Here is a 13,192-nt window from a genome sequence, read left to right on the forward strand (position 1 = left end):
GGAGGGAAATCATCCTCTTTCAGCTAAAACTACCTAAAGTTTAGTATTTTCTGAAGTCTTTCCATTCGATTATCTCAGAACCTCAGCTATTAAATTGTTTGTCAGGTGTAGACAAAAGACAGGAGACATTTTCCCTCTCCTATTTAACAATTCTTTGTGACTTAAAAGTACATTAATTATCCAGCAATCCCACTTTTAGGTCTTTTGCCCAAAGAAATCATGGAAGGGGGAAAGGGACCCACATGTACAAAAATATTTATAGCTGCTCTTTCCGTGGTAGCAAGGAATTGGAAGTTGAGGGGGTGCCCATCAATTGGGGAATGGCTGGACAAATTGTGGTATATGAATACAATGGAATACTATTGTGCTGTAAGAAATGATGAGCAGGAAGAGTTCAGAGAAACCTGGAGGGTCTTACGTGAGCTGATGATGAGTGAGATGAGCAGAACCAGAAGAACATTGTACACAGTATCATCAACATTGAGTGTTGACCTACTGTGATGGACTATATTCTTCTCACCAATGCAATGGTACAGAAGAGTTCCAGGGAACTCATGATAGAAGAGGATCTCCAAATCCAAGAAAAAAAAAAAAGAAAGAAAGAACTGTGGAGTATAGATGCTGATTGAACCATATTATTTCTTTTGTTTTGGGTGCTGTTGTTTTTTTTTTCTATTTTGAGGTTTTGCATCACTGCTCTGATTCTTTCTCTTGTAACAGGATTAATGCAGAAATAGGATTAATGTTATTATGTGTATATATATGTGTGTGTATATATATATATATATATGTATATGTATAGAGATATATAGATATAACCTATATCAGATTACCTGCTGTCTAGGGGAGGGGGGAGGGAGGGAGAAAAATCTGAAATTGTAAAGCATGTATAAACAAAAGTTGAGAACTATCTTTACATGTAACGGAAAAAATAAAATACCTCATACATTAAAAAAAAAGTACATTAATTGTCTCAGAAAACCACCCTAATTTGCCCTAAGAAAATAAGTTCTAATCCAATCATTTCCACCTTCCATACTTATTTGAGCATCTTATGTAGATGAGTAGTTAGGATCAAAGTTAGGAATGAAGTCAATGCCTTAGAGACAAGCTCATTGTCTCTTTGGCTTTTTTTCATGTGCAATTAAGCTATTCAAGAATCACACCATGTCTAAAGCAAGAAATGTCTTTTTCTCATTTGAATAGTTTCCCCTTTACATTTCTGTGTCTTCCAAGATTGCAGATCTTCAGCATTTGGTGGAATTTTACTGTGGCACCACCTCTTAGAGGTATGCTTAATTTGAACTGCTAAAAATTGCATTTAAATAATTTCAAATGACTGGCCTTGTGCCTGATTATATGAAACACTGTAATTCAAGAACTTTTATCTGACTGATAGACATGAAAATCTAAGCTGTGATAGGGGGAAAAAAGGAAAAAATGGTTACATGGATGAAAAAAATGGCTACCTTAAAATGTTCTTTTAAATATTTTTTATCAAAAAAAAAAGAACTGAAATCTATCAACTATACTACTGCCTTGGCTAATATTAACCATAAATAATGGGATGGATGAGCTATTGCTATAAGTCTTTTTTTCCCTTTCCATTTTCTAGGCAGGGAAAGGTCTTGATCATTTTTATGGGGGACAATGCAAGTTAATATAGAAAACTAGGAAAACTCACACACTTTATCACTAGAATAATGCTGAATCAATAAAATAACCAATAAAGATTAATGGAAAAGAAAAAGACCATCTCATGGTTTACTGTATGAGTGTACCATGGAGAATACAGATAAGCTTAAAGACGAAGTACAAAACAGTTTCTGTCTTCACTATATCCATTAGTTATCAACTGGGAAAGCATATTGGGTGGTCCTATATTTAATTTCTGCTGACTTGGTCAAAGTCAGCAATTCAAACCATTTTCTGGTATGAGGAAGATGAAGGCCCAAAGTCTTTGGCAAAGAGCTGTCTATGCTCATTTGCTCCTGAGTATCTCAGAAAGTCAGAGCTCAGAGATTGCATTAAATTGAAAAAGATATTCCTGGAAAAGCTAAGTGGAAGACTGAGACTGCTCCATTTCAGTTTCCCAAGAAATTTTCTTTTTTCTCTGGAGATTGCAGTTCTATGTCATTGCCTGACCTAATTCTGCAGTTGCTAAATCTTACTATTCCTAAGCAGAAATGTTATCTATTTGTTTGTGATTGATTTTACATCAAGAATTTATTAAGCATTTACTAGAATAAATATTGATGGCCCACATTTATGTAACATTTTAAGTTTTACAAAGTGTGTTTCTTTTTTCCCTTCACAACTATTTTGTGATTCAAGCAGTAGGATATCATTCTCATTTTATAGATGAAGAAACTGAGACAGACACAAAGAGGTTGAATGACTATAAGAATCAATAACTCTTTTAAATGTTCTATTTGACTATTTTCCTATAGCATTCAACAAAAGAGAATGGGTTTTTAATTTAGCTGCACTCACATGGGATTCTGAAGAATTAGTCCTGGATTTGATTTTTTTCCTGGTACTGCTACACCACCCTAGGTTTCGAAACGAGTTGATGGCATTAAGTTGAGGAGACAACTTTGAAATTACCATACATTGTTAGCCTAGAAAGGAGCCTAAATTACACATGTTACTGTTGATATCTAAATAGGAAATCAACAGCTGATATTCTATCCCAGTGTGCCTCAACCTCTGAGCAGGTCTCTCTTTAGGCTCCCCAACGAAATCAAGTCTTCCTACTGAACTTTCTGGGACCTCCATTGGCATTGACTAGAGTCAAGTGAGTTATCATTAGCTAATATTAGAAATAGAAAACATGAGAGTAGCATGCATTAGGAAGACCTTCCTGCTGTCAATTGTCATCTGTTATTTGTCAGGATACCACAGTATTCTGGATGCTTTGCAAACTGAAATTATATGCCAATATCCCAACCAATCTAGTAGTCTTTTCAATTGTAGGTATTCTTTTCAATCGTACAAAAATTGCAACAAATCCATGCCTGCCCATCCTGTGTGACATTAACCCATGTCATCCCAAAGATTCACCCCAGGGGATCTATCAAACACACAAGGAGTCTTTCTCACAACCCCAATTAGTTAGGCAGACAGTCCACAAGCATTTATTAAGTCCGAACCATTTGCAAAGAATTGTGCTAAATACTGGGGATACAAAGAAAGATTAAAAAAACCTCCTGCTTTCAAGTAGTTCACAATCACATGCAAATAACTCATTCTTCGCGCACACACACACATACACACACACACAAAATATAAACAGTGTGAATTAGAAATAATTTTCGGGGTAATGTACTGCATTTACAAAATATGGACAGGCAAATTGGAGGTAATTTCAGCAGAAATGTACTGAGGGGAAAAGGTGAAAGCCTCTTGCAGAAGATGGTATTAGAATTTCTTCTTGGAGGAAACAGGGACACCCAGAGGCAGAAATGATAAGTGAGAGATTGCTGCCATGTAAGTTAGAATGCTCATTAATAATGTCAGAGTTGGGAACTGATGTTTTGTTTGTGAAGAACACCAAGAAGAGTCACAGCATTGTAGAATATGTGGAGGAAAGTAAAGTATAAAAAGACCAGAAAGATAAAAACATAACAGCAGAGAATTTTATATGTTAACCTGGAGGTGATAGGGAACCACAGTTGCTGACTGAGTTGGCATTATTGGGAGTTGACATTATCAGTCAGTCCCATGTGGTGGGATAATCTCTTTATCATCAGAGTGGAGGATCAACTTAAAAAGAGAGGAATTTGAGGTAAGGAGACCAAGCAGCAGGTTACTGGAGTAGTTCCTGTTCATGAGGCCCTGTACCAGAGTGGCAACTGAATGAGAAGTGAAAAGCAGATGTATACAAGAAATATTATGTAGTTAGATATGACAGGACTTGGCATCTGATTGGAAAGTTGGGTATGGATAAGGAATCAAGAATGGATCCTCAGTTTTGCTCATGTAGCTACCAAGGTATCATGAAGGCTGAGATTCTTGGAAGATAGAATCAAAACTGGGCAGCTGGGTGGGGCAGTGGATAGAACATCGGCCCTGGATTTGGGAGGCCCTGAGTTCAAATCTGGCCTCAAACACAACACTTACTAGCTGTGTCACCCTGGGCAAGTCACTTAACCCCAATTGCCTCACCAAAAATAAAAAAGAATCAAAGCTACTCACCAAGTCACCAAAAATGGAAAGAAACTTAGATGATATTAAACTAACTTTTAAAACTCTCTCTTGACATCTTAACGTTTACATCCTTTCCTAGATTTAGGAAGGATATGACAGTTTTAGGTAGAATGTGGTTGTGTGTGAACAGAATCTCTTTCCCAATCTTTAATAATTTGAAATAACTTGATGCCATTTTCCTAGGCAATATGTGTCTAACTAAATTGTAAAGACAATAGGAAACAAATGGAAATGCATCCTTAGCTATAATTCTTTCAGTGTAAGTCACCGGTTGCCAACTTGTACAATGTATGAAAGGATCATCTCCATGCCAGTGTTTATAGACTTCAAAGTTGTGACAGAAAGGAAGTTTTTTTCTTCTTCTTTTTTTCTTCTTCTTTTGGTGCTGAAGTACAAAGAGCCCATAGCCTGATGGTCCAAGGTAACATACGTTCCAACTTCACCTTCCTTCACTGAGTTTTAATTGACAAGCTTGTCAGGTTCAGGAATTTTAAGAGCTCTTTTTTTAACCCCCTATCTAGTAACCTGAAGTTTTTAAGAGTCTTCAATTTGTTTGTCAGTACACTTCATGGCAGCTTTTAATGAATGGTTAAATGCCAGCATATAAATTTCCTGACATTGAACAATCACAGTTTCCCTCAGAAAGTAGCATACGCGAGAGCTACCTATTCATTACTCTTCTATCACACTGAAGGATGACTGATAATAGACCTAGTGGTGTCTGCTCTAAATGAAGAATTGAGGGACAAAGAAGGTTTAACATTCTGTAGTAATTGCCATAAAATAGCTGCTTTTAGTATTCTCTAAAAATTAAATTAAAAGACTTGTATTCTGACCAACAAATATATTTTTAAAGTATATCATAATATGATTTTTGACAGTCCCTTACAATTGTAGAATCAGTTCCTTCACATGCATTTAGCCCAGAAACAATTAATAATCTAATATTTAAGGATGAAGATATTAAAAATGAAATTAAAGTTAAAAATGGGATGTCAACACTGGAAAACACTGACAATTATTTAATGAAAATTCCCTCTCTTATCCTTAATCACAAATCTTTTAAAAAAGTTTTAAGGGAAAAAAATCTATATTGATCCTGTGGTCAAATTTTCAATGCCATTCCTGCTTTAAAGCTGATGGGTCATTTACAAGGAAAAACTGTCAACCCTATGGGCATGTAATTCGTATTCTGGAGCTTGGCTGCCATAGAATCCTACTCCCTTTACAAATTCACTTAGGATTCCAGCCAGAAACTGACAACTAGAGGACATTTGTCCCTTGGCTTTCCTACATCACCAGTCATGTCAAAATGCTGCCTGAAATTATGTGCATTCTTGATCTATCACTGTCAACACATCAAACAAGGAAGATGAATTGGCAGAGTAATTTTATTCACTTCAAAGATGTGTTTGTTCTTTTTTATATATAACAATCTTAAGGAAAGCTAACTTTGGTGACTATAAGACTTTATTCTCTATATTTATATCACCAGAGCTTGGCACAGGACACAACACATTGTAGGAATTTAATAAATGGTTGTGATTTGTTGTTGTTGCTGCTGCTGCTGCTGCTGCTGCTGCTGTTGACCTTTGGACAAATTCAAATTCTATAATGAAATAATATTTGCTAGCACTTAGAGTTAGGATCATTTTCTAATTAAGGAAGGAAGTTTTGAAATTTCTGAGAAGTGTAATTTCAATGGAACTAGACAATATAGAGGTTTTTGTTTGAAGTGTACAGCATTAGTTTTTGTGATTTGAAGTCATATAGTCAAGAAACATTTATTAAATAACTCCTAGTGCCAAGACACTGTGCTAAGTGCTTTACAAATATTATATCATTTGATTTTAACAGCAACCTCAGGAGGTATCTATTTTGACTCCATTTTATAGTGAGGCAAATTGAGGAAGGCAGGAATGGATTATCTAGTCCCGGTTTACAACTTAGTAAGTGCCTGAACTTGGATCTGAGCTCATATCTTCATAGATATTTTTTCTCATTCTCATGACCTGTCGAATCTCTCCAAAATGGGAATTTATACACAAAAGATGAAGCAATTTCAGTTTCCTCCACATCTAGGACTGCTTTAACAACCTAATGAGCTAACAACAGAAAAAGCTAATCCCTAACCAATAACACATTCATTCAGTACCTACCAATATATTACAGTAGTAGGATTTCAAAAGCTAATAATACAGAGAGATGCAACAGACCAACTCTACACCAATCCTCAAAGTATCAGAGAGAGACAGAGACAGAGACAGAGAGAGAGGAGAAGGAAAGAAGGGAGGGAGGGAAGAAGGAAAGAAGGAAGGTTATCTTAGATGGGACAGCAGTGTATGTGATAATGCTTTGTGCTTAAATAGAGCTCACCCAAAGGACTAAGGTACAGAGGAAACTATAGGAGGACTTGGCTATGTGACAATGTAAACATTCCATTAAGCCAGAGGGAAAGAGCTCTACATTCAGCTAGGCCCAGTTCTGTCCACCTAGAAATCATTTGGAGCAGAGATTGAAGCTGGAGAAATGTGAACTGCCAAGCATGGGAGGAGGCTAAAATGGCTTTGAAAACCATAAAACCATAATATAAGAAATAATACAAGAAAAACAACCAGAACATCTGAACACAGACAACAAAGTACCATTTGAATGAATCCACATACTGCTTTCAGAAAACAAAAAAACAAAATCCCAAATATATAACAAAAACCAGAGTAGCCAACTCCAATACACATAGTGGTTAAATTCAATCATTTGAAGGAGAAACAACAAATAACTAGGAGAAGTGACCTGGAGGAAGACTGTCAAATGTAAAATTAAGGAAATACAAATAGCACAACATAACTCTGTACCCAACAAAAACTGCAAGAAGAAATGGAGTAAAATGTTTCAAATAGGAAAATATTCAAAATGAATCGAGAAGAAACCCAAGCAAACAGCCAGCCTGAACCTAATAATTGGGGGGGGGGGGGAGGGAATATGCACATTTAACATAAAAAAGGCATTTTAAGCATTCATAGAAAGCAAACTGGACTTGAAAATTTATTTGTCAAACTTCCCACATAAAAGAAATATAAAAGCAAAATATGTGTGTGTATAAATGTGTGTGTTTGTATATATATTCATATGTAATAAATATAGAGAACAAAAGAACAGAGAAACAAGAAATTTCTTTCTAAAGATATACAAGAAGAGAAGGATGAAAACTGAAATCAAATAGAAGTTATGGTGGAGATACAGGCCTGAAAAGTTGTGGACTAAATGTCATACAACTTCGCCAACAGAAGAATTGATGTTTTTGTAGCTGCATAAAATGGAAAAAGGGGAAGTAGAAAACAGTAGGAATTATTTGATGTTTCCTTATCAAGTCAAAGGTTAACAAATGAAAAGAAAATAACTCATGTAGTGTCTCAAGAAGAAGAAGACAGTATAGGAGACTAGGTAAGGAGGAAAGGGAAGGATTAAAGTAAGAAGAAAGGAAAGGGAAGATCTTATTTCAGTTTTATAAGGCAGTAACATGAATGAATGCTTCCATGGGGAAAAGGAGATATATACTCTAAAAGAAAATGGGGACTTTACAATAAGTTTAATCTGCAAAGCACTGGGGCCAAGAGAGACAAGTCATCCCGCTTCAGGGGAAGAAGTATCAGAGCTCCTGGGGATGACTGTCACTCAGAAAAGTGGGTTGGAGAGCAGGGACACAAGAAGGAAATTTCATTGTAAATAGGAAGGCAAGGATTAACAGTGAAGTGTACAGTTAAATGTACCTTTTTCAGTCCTACAATGAGGCAATAGCTTCTGTAACACTTGGAGAAATTAGTATTTCTAAGTTTGAAGCACAACAGAAATAGGGAAAATGCAAGATTACTAGCTATCAAGATAGTACCTATTTAGAAAAGGAACCCAAAACAGGTATTTTAGAAGTTTTAATTCCATTAGGAATAAAAAAATGAAAGAAGGTCTCAATGAGTAGAAGGATTATGAATCAAATTATTTAAGTCTAGAACATGTAAAAAGGGAAGAAAAATAATAAAGAGAATGAGAAAGAAATCATTTTAGGAAAAAAGTTATGAAAACATTTCAAAAACAATGGGGGATTTGAAAGGGAGGAGAGGAAGGTCTATTTAATGAAGAGGCAAAAAAGAGGGGGAGAATTAAGTACCTAGAAAAAAATAATAAAAGGAACTAAAAATCTAAAGCAATATATAGAACTAGGGAAAGGCGTAACAAAATGGAAGAGTGCTGCTTTAAGGTAAAAAGAAGAGAACTTGGGGGAACAGGGTTGCCTTAATATCCTTAAAGCAGATTGGGGGGGGGGGAGTAGAGCCATAATGGTGAAAGAGAGGCTGTGACTCCTGCAAGCACCATATAAACTTGTCCACTCACTCCCAAATAATGTCATAAAAAATCAGGTTAAGTTGAAATAACAGGAGACCTAGGAAAAACATCCTAATTTATTAGATGGTGTTTAAAAAATGGAACCAACTCCCATAACTGTTATTACGGATGGATTAAATGATTCAATTTTTAAAATGTTAGATTGTGTAAGACAATAGCAAAGTCTCATAATCTGTTGCATACAAGTAATACACACAAAAACAAAAAACATACACCGATTGAAAATGAGGGGTTTAGAATTTTCCCCATAATAAATCAGGTGAATCTACAAAAGCAGTAGTTGCAGTTAACAAAAGCAAAACAAAGATACACGTGTGCAAACACAGGCACAAACAATGGTTGGATAAACAAGGGAACTATATTGTAGTTTAAGGAACCATGGACAACAAACCAAGATTTATATGAAAATTATATGCTCCCAAACTCCTTAGAAGCTAAATTAATAAAGGAAGAAAATAACTGAATAAACAGAGATAAACAGTAAAACAATAGTGTAGGGACTGAAATATTCTTTCAGTTTGGATAAGTCAAACAGGTAGCAAAAAAGAAATATATGATTGAACAAATTACTAGGGGAAAAAAAAAAACCTAGAGCTAAAATACTGATCATGTCTTCTAAATGAGACTGCTAAAGAATACACTTATTTCTCAGTAACAACAGGAACTTTTAACCAAACTTACCAGGTATTAGGACACAGACATATTGCAAACTAATGTGAAAACACAAGAATAGTAAATATATCCTTTACAGACTGTAATGCAATATAAATAAAATCAATTCAGGGATCATCAAAAAAATGCAAAAGCAAATGGAAACCTAACAGTGAAATCATAAACAATGAATGGATCAGAGAACAAATCACACAAAATAATAATTTTAGGAAAGTAAACTATATTGATGAAACATTATAACAAATTTTCTAAGATGTAGCTGAAGCAGTCCTTGGGAGAGATTATATCTGCAAAAACATACATTAAAAATGGGATAATGGGAAATGGTGACATTAAATGTCATTGTGAAAATTGGTCAGAAAGAAAGAAACAAAATAAGTATTAAAATATATATTTTAAAAATAAAGAAATGGGGCAGCTAGTTGGTGTAATGGATACAGCACAGGCCCTGGAGCCAGGAGGACCTGAGTTCAAATCCGGTCTCAGACACTTGATATTTACTAGCTGTGTGACCTTGGGTAATCATGTAACTATCATTACATTGCAAAAAAAATAAAATAAAATAAAAATAAAGGAAAAATAGATACCATGTAAATAAAAATACTATAGAAATAACAAAAAAAACCCTAAAAGCTTGTAATTTTTTAAAAAATAATAAAATTGATAGGCCTGTAACAATTTGATTAAAAAGAAAAAGGAATAAAAGAAATCAACCAAATAACAATGTGAAATGACTACAAAACCAAAAGAAATAAAAATAATTCATAAAAGCTATTTTTTAGTTTCATACCTACAAAATAGAGAACACAAAAAGAACAGAATATCTTCAAAATTATAAAATATCAGAATTAACAAGTCAAAATAGAGATTTTAAATTATCCTATCCAAAAAAAGAAAAATAATAAAAACACAGATGTCATTAGTATTAATTGGCAAAGAAAAATATTTTTGTACTGATGGATTCAAAACAAACAAATAATCAAACTTTTAAGTAAAGATTTATACTCATAATAAACAAATTATTTTCAAACTTTTAGAAATAAATCACCCTACTGCATTTCATTTATGACACAAACATAGCCCTAATGACTGGAGGAAAAAAAAGGAAAAAAGGATAAATCAAACCAAGTATCATATGGAAATGGTATATATCAGAAGTTTTCCCAATTAGGAAATAAAGCAAGAGTATCTATTATCCCTTCTACTTTACTTAGAAAATACTAAAGTATCATTAAAGATATGAATTAAGAAAATAGCTTCAGTGAATTTAATAAGGCACAAAATAAACCCTGAAAAATCAACAGCATTGTACCGCAAATTGAGCAGAACCAAGAAAACATTGTGCACAAAGACAGAAATATTGCTTGATGAACTATGAATGACTTGATTTTTCTCAACAATATAATGATCCAAGACAATTCCAAAGGACTATTGATGAAACAGAGTATCCACCTCCAAAGAAAGAACTGATATTGATGGAATAGACTGAAGCATGCTATTTTTCCCTCTTTAATTTTTTCTTTTAATCAAGTTTTATTCTACAAAATGACAAATATGGTAATAATTTGTATAATCATACATGTATAACCTATACCTGATTGTTTGCCACCTTAGGGAGGGGGTAGAGGAAGGAGGGATAAAAATTCAAACCCCTATCTATAGGTAAACATGTTTGTTACATCAAAAATATTAAATTTAAATTAAAAGAAAAGAAAATAAATTCCATAGCATTTCTTTATTATAAATATAGCAACATTCAAGAAGGAGTAACAGAAAGAGAAGTTCCTCATCAATTAACTATTAAATAAATAAAATACTCGGGAATCAATCTACCAAAGCTCAAAAAATATTTGATAGATTCACTTACAAAGTGCTCCTTTAAAGAGATAAAGAACAACTAAGTGTCTGAAGGAATATTCAGTGCTCATGGTTGGGCCATGCCAATATAATAAACATGATAATACTACCAAAGTTAAGTTACACTTTTATTGTTCTACCAAATTATGAAAGTGATATTATATAGAAATCAATAAAATAACAAAAATATCCAAATGGAAAAATAAAAAGAACAAAATAATTAATGAGGATTAAGAAGAATAGCACATCCAGACCTCAAATTATGTGTATATGTATGTTATGTGGTGGTATGTGTATAGGACCACATATATAAATATACACATATATCACCATATATACTTTGCTATATACATGAACACACAAATATGCATTATATGTGCATACACATGTGTATATATATAAATATACATATGTACACACATATATTTGGTATACATGTGTATGTGGTGATATATGTGTATGTACCCATCATAGATAATTTCAGTTGTGTCAGACTGTTTGTGACCCCATTTGGGGTTTTCTTGGCAACGATGCTGGAGTGCTTTGTCATTTCCTTCTACTGTTTATTTTACAGATGAGGAACTAAACCAAATAAGTGTGGAAATTTATTTTGATTTGGGGACCCTACCTTTAGGCTGAGATTAGAAAGCCTTAGGCCCTCAGGGTCTCTCCCCCTCCTCCTCAGCTTCAGCTGAGAGGAAAAAGCCCCGTGGGCTATACGAGACACCAGGTCAGACAGCTGGGGGGGGGGGAGCCTCCAGCTCCCTCCAACCTGAGCGGAGCTATCTGAAAGATAGCCTGTGCCGAGGCTCGTGAAGTGGAAGTGCACCACCTCCACCACCAGCTGCAGCTCTGGCTGGCGGATTAGCTTGGTCTGTGGGGGCGAAAGAAGCCCCGAGATTTGAGTGGAGAGAAGAAAAGGTATATATAGACCTGGGAGTTAGACAGGAGGGGGACTAAAAAAAAAAAGGGAGCGAGGACGGACTAGATAGACAAGACTCAGGGGTTCCAGACGGATAAGAAGAGGTCAAGAGGCGGCTGAGGAGACGGCAAAGATTGTAGACTAGAGACAGGGCTACAAGGACGCAGGAGAAGACGAGAAGGACTAGGAGCAGGCAAAAGAGAGGCCGAAGGGCAAACTGACAAGAGCAGACAGACAGAAGGTTACAGGCCTTAATACAAACCAGGGAAAGTGTAACGTGCCCTGAGGCCGCAGGCAGCTAAGGCCCTTATTGTATTCAAGAGGGTGGGAAAGGGACCTCAGGAAAGCAGTCAGGCTGTACATTTTATTTTCCTGTATTCTTAATTTTCAACAGTATCTCATAAATAAACTCTGCTTGGATTATTTAGTTAAGAGGCTTCTTAATCCTGTGCTTATCAATTTGGGAGTGGAGCAGTGTGGTGGAACTTTATAAACGGCCCATATTAAATTAAACGCAGTCAGATAGCCAAATAGTCAAAAGTCCCCAGATTAGTCATCCATAGATCAGTCCCCCCCAAATTGGGCTAGTCACCAAAAATATTTTTACATAAGGCTGAGTGACTTATCTAAGGTCACACATCTATTAAGTATCTGATGCAAGGTTGAACTCATGTAGATGTATCCCCTTGACTTCCGGTCCAAAACTCTATCCCCTGTACCACCTAGTTTCCCCAACAACAAAAACAACCTGATGACGTGTGTATATATGTATGTGTATACACCCATATATGTGTGTGTGTGTATGTATATATACACACCCATATTATAGATTATATGGTGATAGGCACATGTGATATGCATATGTGGTATATGGTGATATATAGGTGTATGAATGGTATGTTTATACACATGTACACATACTTCATCATGTACACATATATAATCTCATACATGTCACCATATGAACATGAATATACAACCACATAGATCATCACATACATATCTTTTTTTTTTTTTTTTTAGTGAGGCAATTGGGGTTAAGTGACTTGCCCAGGGTCACACAGCTAGTAAGTGTTAAGTGTCTGAGGCCGGATTTGAACTCAGGCACTCCTGACTCCAGGGCCGGTGCTC

The sequence above is a fragment of the Dromiciops gliroides genome, chromosome 6 (genome assembly GCF_019393635.1).
Source record: "Dromiciops gliroides isolate mDroGli1 chromosome 6, mDroGli1.pri, whole genome shotgun sequence".
Classification (NCBI taxonomy): Eukaryota; Metazoa; Chordata; class Mammalia; order Microbiotheria; family Microbiotheriidae; genus Dromiciops; species Dromiciops gliroides.